The following is a 15083-nucleotide window of genomic DNA, read 5'->3' on the forward strand; positions in this document are numbered from 1 at the left end:
TCCATCCCAACCCCAGGCGTAGCCCTGTGGTCACACCAAGCACCCCCTCGCCAGGCTGGCTGTGTGGCGAGGGGAAGGGGGCTCGGAACACTTTGGCAGGCCTGTTCCGGCACAGGGCCAAGGCCATGGCCTGCACCACTGTGCCCTCCGGCAGCTGGCCTGCTCAGTTGGGGACAGTGAAGAACAAGTTCCCACCCCATCCCCTAGCCCCCTCCAGAGGGAGCCCGTTAGGAGCTGGGCAGGGCTTCTGGCCACACAGCCCTGCAGGTGAGGGAGGGGGAGTGAGGTTGAAGGGAGCGCTGGCTGCTGGGTTCTTGGGAAGCCGGGGAAGGAGGGCTGGGCCTCATACACATAGGCAGCAGGCTGCTGCGGTGGCTTCGAGGACAGGGCCCGGGGCAGGGACCTCTTCCAGGGAACCCGCTGTCAGTGTGTGCACTGGCAGGGAGGACAGGCAGGGCAGGAACCGTCCACCTCAGGCTCCGGGCCATTCCTGAATCCCACGCCTGCCTCCAGTGCTCTCTCGTGCTGCTTTGCCCCGGGTGGGAGGTGGGGGTGTTTTTTCTTTTGCTGGAACCAAGGAGAAAGCAGCAGAGTGGGAGCCAGGGCCAGAGGGTGGGTCGTGGAGGATGGCTCTCGGGATGCCTGTATGCTGGGCTAGAGATCATCCAGATTCCATGCTAGCGCTCCTGCAGCTGGTTTCCCCTCTGCCCCTCGAACCTCTTACGTCCCTCCTAGGAGAGCCAGCTCAGTATCACTGCCCCAGGAGGCCTCTCAGTCCCCCAAGGCTCCTGCCCAGATGCCCATCTACATCCCAGCCTCACCCGCCACACTGCACAGAACTCGCTAGACTTCCTCACCATCCTCCCCCTGCCCAGGCTGGGGCTCCTGGGGGCATGGCCCTCTTCCCGAGCTCTGGGTCCCAGTATTGTCCAGCAGAGGGCTCTGCTCAGAGGCTGCCCTCAGTGGGTGGCCCCAGTCCATGGGCTTCTGGCCAGGTTGCTCACTGTGACCACTTGGAGGCCAGGGCCTGTGTCCGACTTGCCCCGCTGCCCCTCACGCCCAGTACTGGCCTGGCCTGAGTGTGTGGGTCAGGGCCTGCTCCTTTCTCAGCCAGCCTGAGAGAGGGTGTAGGCTGACTGAGTCAGAGGAGGCTTTCTGGGGATGGCGGGACCAAGCTGGCCCTGATGACGTGGGAGGGCTCTCCTGGTAGGGGCACAGCGCTGGAGGGCAGGAGGAAAATGGAATCCTGGGGCTGTGAGGCCAACTCAAGGGCCAGCCAGCGTTCCTGTGGCCAGCCATCTCCCCCTGCCCAAATGGGCTGCACCCTGACTGCCGGCTACCATCAGCACCCCTAAGCCTACGGCCAGATGCTTACGTCAGCTGCTGCCGTCACCCTCCGAGAAGTTTGTTTGGGTAAATTTTCTACATAGAGTAACAGAGTCAGGCAGGCCCCACTAGGAAGTTCTATTTTAAAAACACCAACTCCGTGGGTGGAGGACACAGGGCCCACGCACACACTCGTGTTTCTATTTTTACATCCAAACACGCCCGCTCTCAGCCCCCGGAACCCGATTTGGAACTTGAAAGCGGCCCGTTCTATTCTGGGTCCCGCTTCCGGCCTGTGGTGTGGAAGAGGTGGGTGTTTGTACACACGGAAGCTTCTTCACCCTCCTCCCCACCAAGCTCTCCCCCGTCTGCAGCCCCTGCCCTACAGTCCATGTGACCTCCAGGAAGGCGCTGGAGTAGGGGGAAGCCCGCGTGGGGATGGGAAGGGGAAGCTGTGGCCTTCAGGACCTGAAGGGCTCACGTCACCTTCAGAGAAGCCCCACCTACTTCCCAAGCCCAGGGTCAGGGGGGAAGCTGGCCCTTCCCCGGCCTGCACTGGACGCTGGGATGAGGTGCCTGAGATGACAGGGTGTGAGGTGGCCTGCGTGACTGTGAAGCCCTCCTTGACCAGACGTGGGAGGAATGAGGGTGAGCCTGGGAGGGCTTCTGGGACACGGCACCCTCAGGAGAGACTCATCTCCCCCAGTCCTGCCCTCCAGGCCGCTGGCCAGATCCAGCTGCCTTGGCAGGAGTGAGTGAGGGAGTTGCCCCACCAGGCTCCCAGAACTCCCCACCCGGCCGGGCCTCTCACAGGTTCTGGGCGAGTCTCACCAGACCTTCAGCTGCTGCACAGCCCAGGGTCCCAGGTGACCTCTCCCTTCCCCCTTCCACTTGTTCATCCTCAAGAGTGGACTTTGGTTTCGATTTCCATTCCCATGGGTTCCTCAAACCATGATGGGCAGCTCTAAGGACAAATCATGGGGGGCCAGCTGCTGCCCTGGGTACACCCCCCTTCCAAATGTGCCACCCTCTGACCAGTTGGCCAAACTTGTGAGTTGCACCCTGACACCATGATACACTCCTGTGCTCCCATCCCCACCCAGGCTGGGCTGGAGCCTCGTGTGCCTCAGGCTCAGTATCCAGCCCAGCACCCACCACAGTAGCTCAGAATGGCTCAGGGCCAGCATGCCCTGCTTCTGAGTCCCCTGCCCGCACCGCCCTTCCTCACTGCCTCTGACAGTGGGTGGGACTAGGGAAAGATGAGCACGGATCAGCCCACAGTGAGCTTCTGAGCACTGCCCAGCCCAGAGCTGGCCTTACTTGAGGGGTAGGAGGAGACACAGCCCTCGGTGGCAGGGGAAAGAGGCAGAGCCTGCCTGACAAGGACTCTAAGAGCAGAGACATTTCCATCTCCCAGGGATGCTGGGATTAGCATGTGAGGAAGGCCAGGAGGGAAGTGAGGAGTGGGGCTCAGCAGAGGCGTGGCTGAACTAGGCCCAGTCAGGGGGGCGTACCACGGCCTTCCCTGGGCACCTGCTCTGTCAGGTCCTTTCGCATCTCTTCCCTATCTCATTCCGCAGCCACCGTGAGACGGCATGAGCCCCGTTTTCAGATGAGAACACTGGGCCTCTGAGAAGGGAAGCTCACATTGGGGCGCTGGGCTGTATGCCCAGGAAGCCTGGCTGCAGAGCCCGTGGGCAGCTCCCACGGAACCACAGAGAAATAAAAGCTTCCTTTTTTTCCCCCATTTCGTATTGCACAAAATTAAGGACGGGGCTGGCCCCGTGGCCGAGTGGTCAAGTTCGCGCGCTCCGCTGCAGGCGGCCCAGTGTTTCGTTGGTCCGAATCCTGGGCGCGGACGTGGCCCTGCTCATCAAACCACGCTGAGGCAGCTTCCCACATGCCACAACTAGAAGGACCCACAATGAAGAATATACAACTATGCACAGGGGGGCTTTGGGGAGAAAAAGGAAAAAATAAAATCTTTAAAAAAAAAATTAAGGACAAAGTCATGTCTGGTTATCTCAACTCATTCGTTAATAGTGTTGAAATGTTTGGCTAACAGTTAGAGGGAGAGAGAGACCCTGCCTCACATTTTATGCCCAAATGAGTTTCAGTCAGATTAAAGACTTAAAATGTGAAAAAAAGAACCCAAAACATAAAAAAAAAGAACCCAAAACATATTAAAAGAAAATGTAGATGATTATATACTATGGAGATGAGGCAGGCTTTCTAGGTACAATACCAAAGGTAAAACGACCAGCTTTTGAGTATAAAGAAAAGAGCCAGTAGATATGCCAACATAAAAGTGAGCCCCAAAAGGTGAATGTCAAAAAACGGCATAAACGGGGCTGGCCCCGTGGCCGAGTGGTCAAGTTCGCGCGCTCTGCTGCAGGCGGCCCAGTGTTTCGTCGGTTCGAATCCTGGGCGCGGACATGGCACTGCTCGTCAGACCACGCTGAGGCAGCGTCCCACATGCCACAACTAGAGGAACCCACAACGAAGAATACACAACTATGTAGCGGGGGGCTTTGGGGAGAAAAAGGAAAAAATAAAATCTTAAAATAAAAAAAAAAGATAACTTCAAAAAAAAAAAACAAAAAAAAAACGGCATAAACAAAATTGAAAGGTAAACCACAAACTGGGAAGGAATATGTGCAAAATACATGCATTAACAAGAGGTAAATACAAAAAGGGTTTTAACAAGTTATTTATAAGTTTCTACCTTTAGTTGAAAATGGGCTCAAATAGTGATTCACAAAGAAGAACCATGCTTGACCAATAAGAAGTTTAAGCATCTTCTACCTCACTAGTAAATAAATAAATACAAATGAGAACAGTGAGGTAGAGTTTTTTGCTTATTGAAGATAAAACTCTTACGTGGCACCCCAATATCTGACAGCAGGTAAAAGCAGCCTTTTGTTACTGCCTATGCATGTATTACTTATTATAAGGAGAATCTATATTCACGCTTTCTGGGGCTACACAAAAATTAGTTGATCCTGAGGCACAAGTTTGCATCCTGCTGATTGACCAGCAAGATAAAATGGGGCACGTAACTCATTTGTGTGTGTTTTAAATTTAGTTTCTACTCATTAGCAGAGTTATACATGCACGTAAAGTGTTCCATAGTTTTACAAGGCTTCTTACAAAACACAGCAGTCCTCCAGCCCTCATTTTCCATCGCAACTTTTAGCTCATTCTTTTGGTTTCACCCCCATATCCACAATTAACACACTTATATTTCTACTTCCTCACCTCCAATATCATTACCTCATCATTTTGTTTCAGTCGATAGTCATGGTTGACATCATTGTGATACTACACAACTATGCAAGTCTGGGCTACATAATGTATCATGATAACTTTTCCTTTCTTGCTCAACTTCTTGCTTCCCCTGGAGTTAATGTCATCTTAATTTTGCTTAATTCTCATTACTAATTCAACTCCAAATTTTGCCAAATGTCCAAATCTCCCCCAAGGCATCCCGGTATTTCAGGTATTCTATCAATTCAAAATAGATTCTGCTTTCTAAGCTGGGGCACAGCCTTCACCCTGGGATCCATCTTCACCAGCACCCTGAAGTTCCCTTCATTGTTCTCTCTGCTGCAGGATCCCCTGCTTTCTGCATCCCACAACTTCCTCTTTCTTGGTTTCCTCCCTCCGTTTGGTGGAGCACACCCTCAAGTAGCTTCCTGAAAAAAGGCACAGAGACTCACAGATAATCCTTTAGCTGTCACCCAGCACCTGAGCTGACAGGTAACAGCTTGGTTATCTATCAGCTGACACTTCAAATATCAGCCAACACCCTCACCGATAGCTAAGAAGAAGGCTCTGTCTGGGAATGAAATACAGACATTCCCCTCTGTGTGGTGGGGGGTGGGTGTGGTTCCTGGGAGGAGGAAAACAGCTCCAACAAAGAATAGGAGCCACTAAAGACCCAAGAGCCGCCATCACCGCATAGCCCAGGAACTGTGAGGCTGGGGCTCCGGTGGGCATCACCATCACAGGTGATGTCCCCTCCAGCTTGTGGGCACATTACCCTCATCCAGATGGGGTGGCTTCCCTGGGAGCAGAGACAACGGCACACACTAGCCACATTGTGGGTATTTGGTACAAATGTCTTTAATAGACAATAAAAGCAGGTGCACATGGCTTCTCTCCATTGAACAGATGCAAACACTGAGGCTAGAGAGGGCAGAGACTTGTCACAGCTTCCCCTCTGGGGCTGCTTTGGCTTCCTGCCCTGCCATCCTCAGCTGCTGTGCTCTAAACCCACCCACCACTGGATTTTGCCATAGGTGCCCAGGCTGCAAGTGCCCTGACTAGGGTCCTCCCTTCTCCTGGCTCTTGGGACCCTGGCTGGAAGAGCCTGCTTTGCTGACCCCCACTGCCCAGGACTGGAAGAGGAGGCTGAGGATCTCAAGGTTGGCTTCTTGGCCCAAGGCAGTGCTGTCCAGGCCCCTCTGCTCCCATAAAAAGACTCAGAACCTTCTAGAATCCTCTCTCTGGGGCTGAAGGGTCTGGGAAGATGTGCCAGCACTAAATATGTCTAGGAAATGGAATAAGATGGAGAAGAAATGATGCGGGGTCGGTGAGGTGTCGAGGAGTCGAAAGAAAGATTTCTTGGACTCTCAAGATCTGGCAGTAGTGCTCTTTTATTTAGAGAATAGTGTGGAATAACATGGGGACAGGGCCCATGGGCAGTCAGAGCTGCTACTGCGGCATGGGGACAGGGCCCACGGGCAGGAGGAGCTGCTGCTGCCCCTGCTACTGCTGCAAACATGGGTGGAGAGTAAGGCTAAATTTAAGGCATAGGTATGTGAGCCCTCTCTTTACAAGACAAAGGAAAGAACATGTAAAAAAGTTAAAATGATATCAGCGCAGATGGGGTCTGGCCATTGGGTGGTCCCACAACTTTTAGATAAGAATCAAACCAGATTAAGTAAAGGCCAGAAGCCACCACCCTAAATCAGTTACATGAGGTTGCCAGACAGTAACCAACTTAAGTCCTTGCCTTCCCCATTAAGAGTTTCCAGAGATAAAGCCATGCCCCCTTCCTCCTGGTGCAGAGGGGGAGGCATGGCGATTTCCTTCACAAATGCAAATGTCTCTCAAAGGGCAAGCAAACTCTGCTCCTCCGAGCCTGCTTCTCATCTGCAGTTTTAAAATTAACCGGCCTAAAATCCTCATCAAAATGATGTTCTCAGAAGAGCTCTCGGGATGTAGTGTATGTGGGTGGGGGCGGGGGCACTGCAGGCCTTGGCTAGGAGGCTGGCTGGGAAGAAGGCAGCAGGAGAGGGCAAGCTGCACCTTCACTGGGCTGCTCCCCTCAAGCTGGGTAGGGGTGGGGGTACCCTGTGATCCCTCAGGCCAGGGATGCCTATCATGCTGGCTGTGCAGGATGAAAACGGAGTGGGCCCCATCCCTGCAGGGCCCTGACTCCCGTTTGCCCAGCTGAGGTCTTGCCCAAGCCTACCTGAGCTCTGGAGACTGGCAAGGGGCATGGCTGTCTGGACCCTCCCCTGGCCCCCTCACCCCAGCCATTCCTGGAGACTGGGGGTCCTAGCTCAGCCTCATGGAATCATTTATTCACTTATGCACGTCACATATATTCCTAAACACCTAAACATTCATTCATTCCACCAACCTTGGCCAAGGGCCTCCTATGTGTAGCCTGTGCCAGGCTCTGGGCTGCCACGGTGAGCAGGCTAGCAAGATTGCTGCCCCTCTCCACCCCACCTGCCCTGTCCCAGGTGAGGGCAGCTCCACCCTCCTCCTTGCTCAGGCAGGTGACGTCAGGCCCTCCTCGACTTTCTCTCACACCCCGCCCCAGTCTGTGTGCAAGTCCTGTGGCTGCCGTAATAATTACATCAAACTCAGTGTCTTAAAACAACACAAATTTATTATCTTACAATTCTGGAGGTCTCATTACAAGTCTGGCGTGGGTCTCACTGAGTTAAAATCAAGGTGTCCACAGGGCTGCATTCCTTCTGGAGCCTTTGAGGAGACAATCCACCTTCTTTCCTTTCCCAGCTCTTAGAAATCATCTCATTCCTTGGCTCATGGGCCTCTTCCTCCATCCTCAAAGGCAGAAACAGCAGGTCAAGTCCTCATGTCGCCTCACTCTGGCCTCCTCTTCCACATTGAAGGGCCCCGTGATTACACTGGGCCCACCTGATAACCCAGGATCGTCTCCCTAGTTCAAGCTCAGCTAATCAGCAATTTCAGCTCATCTGCAGCCTTCATTCCCCCTCACCATTTAAGTTAACACATTTATAGGTTCTTGGGATTAGGACATGGACATTTTGGGAGGTTTTATTCTGCCAATCTATCAGGAAATCTTGTTGGCTCCACCTTCAGAAGCTCTTCAGAATCTTCTGGCTTCTCATCTCCATGCCCACTGCTCTAGGCCAAGCCAGCATCATCTCTCTCCTGAATCTCTGTAAGAGCCTCCGAATGGAACCTTGTCTCCCCAGAGCCCTGTAAGGCTCCTCATTTTACTCCAAGGGAAAGCCAGAGTCCTCATGGTGGTCTGCAAGACCTCCAAAACCTGGGCCCCATTTCCTCTCTGCTGCCCCGTCTCCTTCTCCCCGACCCACACTGTTTCTGCCCTGTGGGTCTCCTTGCTGTTTCCTAAACAGACAGACACACCCCTGCCTCTGGGCCTTTCCATGGCTATTCTCTCTGCCTGGAACACTCTTCCCCCAGAAATCTGCATTTCTCACTCCTTCACCTCCTGCAAGTCTTTGCTCAAAAGCACTGCTCAGCACTGCCACCTGACTTGGTCCCAGCACTGCCATCCCTCTTAGGCTGCCAGGGAAGGAGCAAGTTCTCCAAGACCAGAACATGCAGTGAGATGGTCAAGGCCCAGGTAGTAATTCTTCATGCTCCTTTCTCTCCTCCTTTAGTCTAGCCCCCACTGAGCTGGGGCACTCAGAACAAAGGCTTCTGCCATGGTGTGGCTGGGACACTCTCAGTGGCAGAGCATCATGGAAGTAGAAGATCATGGACTGTGAGAGGACAGAGGAAAGCTGAGGGGAGGGAAGCGTCAGATGCATCTCCAGCCAGTCTGTCCAGGGGAGAGCCACAGTCTAAATATTCCAGAGCTACCTATCAAGCTCTAAGCCATGAAACAGACTTGCTCTCTCTTTGTTCATTGGCAAGTACACCTCGCAGTACCTGGAAGGCCAGGTCTGGGTTCACAGTCTCGGGCTTTCCTGAGTTCTTTCTGTGAACCATGGGAGAGTTGGCATTGGCCCCTGTTCTGAGACCTTCAACCTCTCCCCTTCACCCCCCACCCATGTGTCCACCCCAGCTCACTACCCAGCTATGTCTGCATCTCACCAGGGCTGTACACACCAGTGGCACAATCTGCCCTCAGCAGGAGAGAGATGGTGACAAGGCCTGCCCAGGGCCATTCAGCCAGGAAATTCTGAGTCCTGGCCCTCAAAGTGTGGTCTAGAATTGGGGCATACACTCTGAGTGGCCATATAGTCTCCTCCTCCATAGGGAGGGCATGGGAAGAGGAAGGCAGAGTGGGGTCATCTTCATGGAGACCAGTCAACACCAACCAGCTCACTTAAGGACCCCACCATGGCCAGGGACCCCCTTCCCCAAAGCCATGGGACTTGTGAGCTCCCTCTTCCAATCCATCTGGACATCATGTTAGGGAGAGAAGCAGGGGAGGGAAGATGATGTTCGAGGGCCTGTTTCCTCTGAACACCTCCCTAGGGCCATGGAAGCTCTTGGATTGAACACATTTTAGACTGACAGGACGGAAGTTAAATTCTCCCCCTAGCACACAGGAGCCCCCATGGGAGAGCAGATTGTTGTCTCTCTACTTCTGAGATGGACTTGGAGATGAAAAAGATTGTTGAGTGACATGAAGAGAGGTTCTGGGCCAGCAGGGGCAGGCTGCGTGTGCCCAGGAAGAGCCAGGGGTTGGGGTGGCTGTACCCAGCGTTCGGTGACAGGCGTCGGGGGTGAGGAGGAGGGCGTAGGGAGTTGGGGGGGCCTGCACCCTGGGCTCAGTTGTTTGTGCTCAGGCACAGGGTGAGGGTGGAGTTTGCATCCAGTGCCGGGCCACATTGCCCCCTTGTGGACACTCACAGGGCAGGCCCCTTCCTTGGCGTCAGATATCCTGGCTGTGTCTGGGAGCCGAGCTGCCCTGAGGTGCCTGCGCCCACCAGGAACTGCATATGAACCCTGCAGAATTTGCATTTTGATCACTCAGTTAAGAAATGATTGTAGGTGCCAAGTCAGGGATCCTTCCTCCAGGTAGGCTAACGGTGGGCCATTGGGCACTGTGGCAGAGTGGCCAGAGTTGTGCTGTCAGGAGGGCCCTCCTGGGGCCTGCACCCACCCCGAGGGCCCTCTGTGGGCTGCTTCTCTGCTTTCGGCGGCTCTGGCTCTCCCTGCTGCTGAGTTTCCACTGCCCACAGCCCCTGCACTCGGCCCCACGCCCGCCGACAGGGAGAGGGTATGAGGTTGGAGAGGGCTATGTGGATAGAGAGGACAGTGAGGACAGAGGTGGCCATGGGGATGGAGGTAGCCATGAGGGTGGAGATGGCCATGGGGACAGAAGCAAGGGGCCACCTCTGGCTCACACCACACAATGATGTGGGTCACGTGGGGCAGCTGGAGCTGCATTGTTCCAACATGGCCTCACCCACCTGGCCTCAGGGTCCGAAACTCTTAAATGGGTCCAGAATTTTCTTTCCCTTGCCTGCCTCTCAGGGGCAAATGTGATGGTGGCTGCAAGCTGCTCAGATACACCACTGGGGCCGTCTCCCTTCTCCTCCCAATCCTTTCCTGGTTCCCAAGGGTTCTACAGTGCGAATGTTTTCATTCTGTCAGCAGGACAAGGAGAAGCTGGTTTCCTTAGATCCCCCTGCACTGGAGCTGGGGGAGGAGAGCCCAGAGTGAGACTGAGTGGTGCCCCCTGTGTGCACACAGCAGCCAAAGGGCTTTGTGAGGGACTGGCCTAATGTCCACAGGCTGGGCATGGGACGGGGACATTCAGGGTTCAGTCTGTCCTGGTCCTTCCCTGCCCTCCCTGCTTGCTCCACTCCAGCTAGACCAGCCTCCTCCAAGTTTCTTGACCAGGTCCAGCACTTGCCCCTGGGGCCTTCCCCTAGCTGTTCCCTCCACCTAGAAGGTTCTTTCCCCAGATACCTGCTCAGCTCCCTCCTCCCTTCTAGTGTCTAGTCACAGGTCACCTATCTTTCCTGATGCCTCTGGATGAGAGCCAGGAAGAGTGATGGGGTCCGAGCTTCGAGCCCTGGTGGCGGTCAGAGAAGGCACCTGGAGGAAGAGGGGATGTGGAAAGGTGAGTCGGGATGGGAAGCTCTGCCCTTCCCTCATGCCCCCTGACTGAACCTCCCGTGCCCTGCCTGCCCCTGGTGCCCTCATACTCCCTGCTGAGCTGGACCTCAGTGAGCAGAAGGTGGGGGTGTGCCAGGTGGAAGCCCCATGGAGAGCTGTAGGGGATGGAGAGGAGATGGGGATGGGAGAGGCATGGACGCTGGGCCTGGGAGGGGCCTGCTGGGCAGCTCATGGTGTCTCTTCTGGGAGCTGACCCAGCACAGTCTGTTCTATGACTGTGGTGGTCCTTACCTGTGAGCCCCACCTCCTGGGTGCACCATGCTTCCCCACGCACTCCTGATCCCAGGGTGTCCTGTGCCCACCCTATAGTCTGAACCATCTTCTGATGATCAAAGTCCTCATTCACTGAGGCAAAACAATACAAAACAGCAAACAAAGCCAGTAACACTGATGCAGGAGGTTCCTCTGGGCCTGGTGGAAGCCTGTTCCTCTTTCAGAATCACACCCTGTGAGGTGGGCACAGGGCGCCTGGCATCCAGAGGTGTGTGGGGAGCTGTGGGCCAAGGAAGGACAGCTTCCTCCAGGACAGTGGGTGACGTGGGGGCTCCCGAGCTGTCACTTTCAGCAGGGGTTTTGACAAAGCAGAGAGGATGGCGCACCCACGAGGTGGGGTTCACGGGTGATCGCAGAGCAGACGGTGCCTGGTCAGTTTCTGGTGTCTGCTGGCTTCCTTGCTTTGTGGCCACATCACCCTACGACTCTGTCTTCTCATGGCCTTCTTCTCTGTGTGTCTGTGTCTTCTCTTCTCTTCTTGTGTCTCTTATAAGGACGCTTGTCATTGGATTTGGGCCCACTCGCGTAATCCAGGATTATCTCCTAATTTTGAGATCCTTAACTTATGTTACATCTGCAAAGACTCTTTTTCCAAGTAAGGTCAATTTACGGGTCCTGGAGGTTTGGATGTGGACATACCGTTCTGGGGGCATCCTTTGACCCCAGAGAGCAGAGGGGGTCTACTTTACTTCTCAAAAGATGTATCACATCATAGAAAACCTAGTGCTTGCCAGGAAATCCGGGCGAAGGGGGAGCCACAACCTCACAGGAAAAACATTTCAAGCTGCAAGAGGACACGGGGACAAATGCAGAGGTGGCAAGGAGAGGCGTACCTGGTCACCAACCAAACACAAAAAGCCTAGGCCAGCCTGGTGCAGGTCTGGAACAGCTGCCTGGGCTGCCCCTAGGTCATTGGCCGTGCCACTCAGTTGCCCTAGGCTTAGTCCTCTCACCCTGCTATTAAGGGTGACCCCATGATCGAGGTAGCTGTTAGTTGTGCAAAAAGTGGAAGACACAAGCATTCCAGGCAGAGGGAACAGCAGGTACAAAGTCCTGAGGTGAGAAAGAACTTGGTGTTGCTAAGGGACTCTCTTAGGATGGCTGGTCCACTGTGAGCAGGGAGAGGGTATGGATGTGTCTGAGAGCTGGCAGGGTGCAGGCCTCGGTGGCTTCAGGTTGCAGGTGGGGCTCAGGCCCTCTCCACTGTCCCTTTAAGGATCAGAGGCTACCCAGGGCCTGCTCTTCTAAGGAGCAGCAGCAGACAGCAGAAACAGAGGCCTCATCTCGTGCAACTTCTGCTGACATCCACTGGCCGAGCTCAGGGCCAAGTGGGCAGGGACATGGACTTGGCCTTCTCTAGTGCAGGTACCCAAAATCACGTGGCAAACTGGCATGGTGAGTGGTGGTAGAAAGCTAGGAGCAAGAATCCATCCGCCACAATCAGTAATACACGTTGGCTGCAAAGAGGTCTTTTGTCAGGGTCCCGGGGACCACCCTCAGGCTCAAGGAATCACTGGAAGGACTCACAGAACTCAGACAAGCTGTTATACTCACAGTTACAATTTATTACAGAAAAGGATACGGATTAAAATCAGCAAAGGAAGAGGCACGTCCGGCAGGGGCCAGAGAGACCAGCGCCAGCTTCCAGGAGTCCTGGCCCAGGGGAGTTGACGGACAGCACTTACTGCTCCCAGCAACACCGAGCGACGATGCGGAGGAGGCACTGCCAACCAGGGAAGCTTCCCCAGTCCTGCCATAGGTGTGGAGCGCTGCTGTGGCTGTTCCTGTCACTCAATCTCTGGCCCCCTAGAGGTCTGGCTGAAACATCACATCCCACGCCCCTGCCATAAACCACAATGTTAGCACAGGCTATCTGGTGTGGCCCACGGCCGCCAGGTAATCAAGGATACTCTTATCAGGCAGGATATTCCAAGGGCTTACAGCTGTCTCCCAGGAGCTGGACAAGGGTCAATCCTTTCTTTGGAGTGTGCAGGGTTTGAACCCTCCAAACCTGCAGAGCTAACCCTTTACTACAGAGATGCAAACCCTGAAGATTTGCAGGACGTGGAAATCCAATGCTCCAGGTATCAGCTCCCGCCCAACCTCATGCTTTTGGGAAGCAGGCTTTCATTATCTTTGTTTCAGGTCATCTGAGTAAGACAATGGTTTTAGGACTGGGCATGGGAGGTTCTCTCGGCTAGCCAGTGAGGAGCTGGGAGAGGTCAGAGAAAGTGGCGGGGTGGGAGGCTGACCCACGGAAAGGGTAAGAAGGGTGAATGGTGGCCAAGCAGCCCCTAGAAATAAGGGCTCTTTCCTCAATCTGCCATTCTTTCTACTGCTCCTGTGCCCCAGAAGCAAAGATGTCACAAAAAAGCAAAGAGTAAAAAAAAAAATCCAGTGGAACAGCTCAATGTCCACGCCGTCTTGGCCAGGAAGGTGTAGAGACACTTGGAGGCAGAGGGTTTGCTTGTTCCTGCATTTGCCACGGCAGGTACAACAGCACCAAACAACCTGCTCCAGGAGTGGGAAGGGGCTCATAGCCCAGGCTCTCGAGGACAACTCTGTCTCCGCGTCCTTCTCCAAGTTCCACCTTTTCCCTCTTCCAAGGACAGAGGGGACACACCTTCATATGTTGAGAATCTTATAAAATAACAAAAAAACCTCTTTGTGCCACATAGCAGCAGCCCTACTGTTACGGACTGAATTGTGTGCCCCCCAAATCCACATGTTGAAGCCCTAACCCCCAACCTGATTGTGTTTGGAGACGCAGCCTTTAAAGAGGTAATTAAGGTTAGATAAGGTCATAAGGGTGGGCCCTAATCTCATAGGACTGGTGTCCTTATAAGAAGAGAGAGAGACACGAGAGAGGTGTGTGTACAGAGCAAAGGCCACCTGAGGACACAGCGAGAAGGTGGTCACTTGCAAGCCAAGGAGAGAGGCCTCAGGAGACACAAGCCCTGCTGGCACCTTGAACTTAACCTCCAGAACTCTGAGAAAATAAATGCCTGTTGTTTAAGCCCCCCAGTCTATGGCATTTTGTTATGGCAGCCCTAGCTAAGACACTTTTCTGTGACTGGGAATTTTACTTTGTGAAATATTACCTTGTGGACCCATGGGAGGGAGAAGGGCTGGAGAGGGCACGATAGCAGGTATGTGCACATGTCGGGGTGGTTGCTGGCATAGGCTGCACCAGTGGCAACCTCATGGGCCACTGTTCCATGGATGGGCTTGGCCCTCAGCCCCTCTATAGCCTCTTTCTTGGCATAGCTGCCTCCAGAGGTGATCACAGCAAGGGCTGAAGTCCCAGCATCCAGACAGAAGGGAAAGGAGTACAGGAAAGGGCCACAGGCCCCAAAGAGAGCCGAAGGAAGAGGCTCAGGGAGGGAGAACTTTAGAGGAACTCAGATTTGATAGTTTTCCATCAGAAGAGGAATCAGAGTTGAGGAAGCAGCCCATCCCCAGTCTCTGCGTTCACTGGCTACACCTCTCCCTCCTTCCAGTCCCCATCCCTCATTTTTTCTCCAAGAACACACCTGCTCACCTCCACTGGAAACCCCATGGCCCCCCGCTGTTCTTAGAATGAGACCCAACCTCTCTGCAGGGCCTGGAGGGCTCCTGATCTGGCTCCTCCCCCTCCCTGCCACCCTGCCACACTCCAGCTCGGCCTGGGGAACTCTCCCCAGGCCTGTGTGCACACTTCCGGCTGCTTGGGACCCACTTACTCAATCCTGTGCCCGGCTCCTTCTCATCCTTTAGGTTGCACCTGAAATTCCCCTCCTCTCTAGTCACCTTCCTGTTTCTCTTTCTTAGCCCTTTATTTGTTTCCTTATATATTTTTTCCCCTTCCTTTCCTGTACAAAGTTTCTTTTTTTGAAAGAGGGTCTGTCTCCACTATTAGAATGTTTGCCCGTGAATGTCAGTGCCTGACTTAGCACCTGGATTTTAGCAGAAGGAACGGACATGTTGGGTTCTGCCTATGTTAACTTATTGCATCCTCACCATATTTGTAAGGCAGATGTTGTTGGAGGCCTCCATCCCTCATCTATAATTCTAAAATCCAAAAAGCTCAGAAACCCAAAATGTTTTTCTTAAAATTG

The sequence above is a fragment of the Equus asinus genome, chromosome 3, assembly GCF_041296235.1.
Source record: "Equus asinus isolate D_3611 breed Donkey chromosome 3, EquAss-T2T_v2, whole genome shotgun sequence".
In the NCBI taxonomy this organism is placed as follows: Eukaryota; Metazoa; Chordata; class Mammalia; order Perissodactyla; family Equidae; genus Equus; species Equus asinus.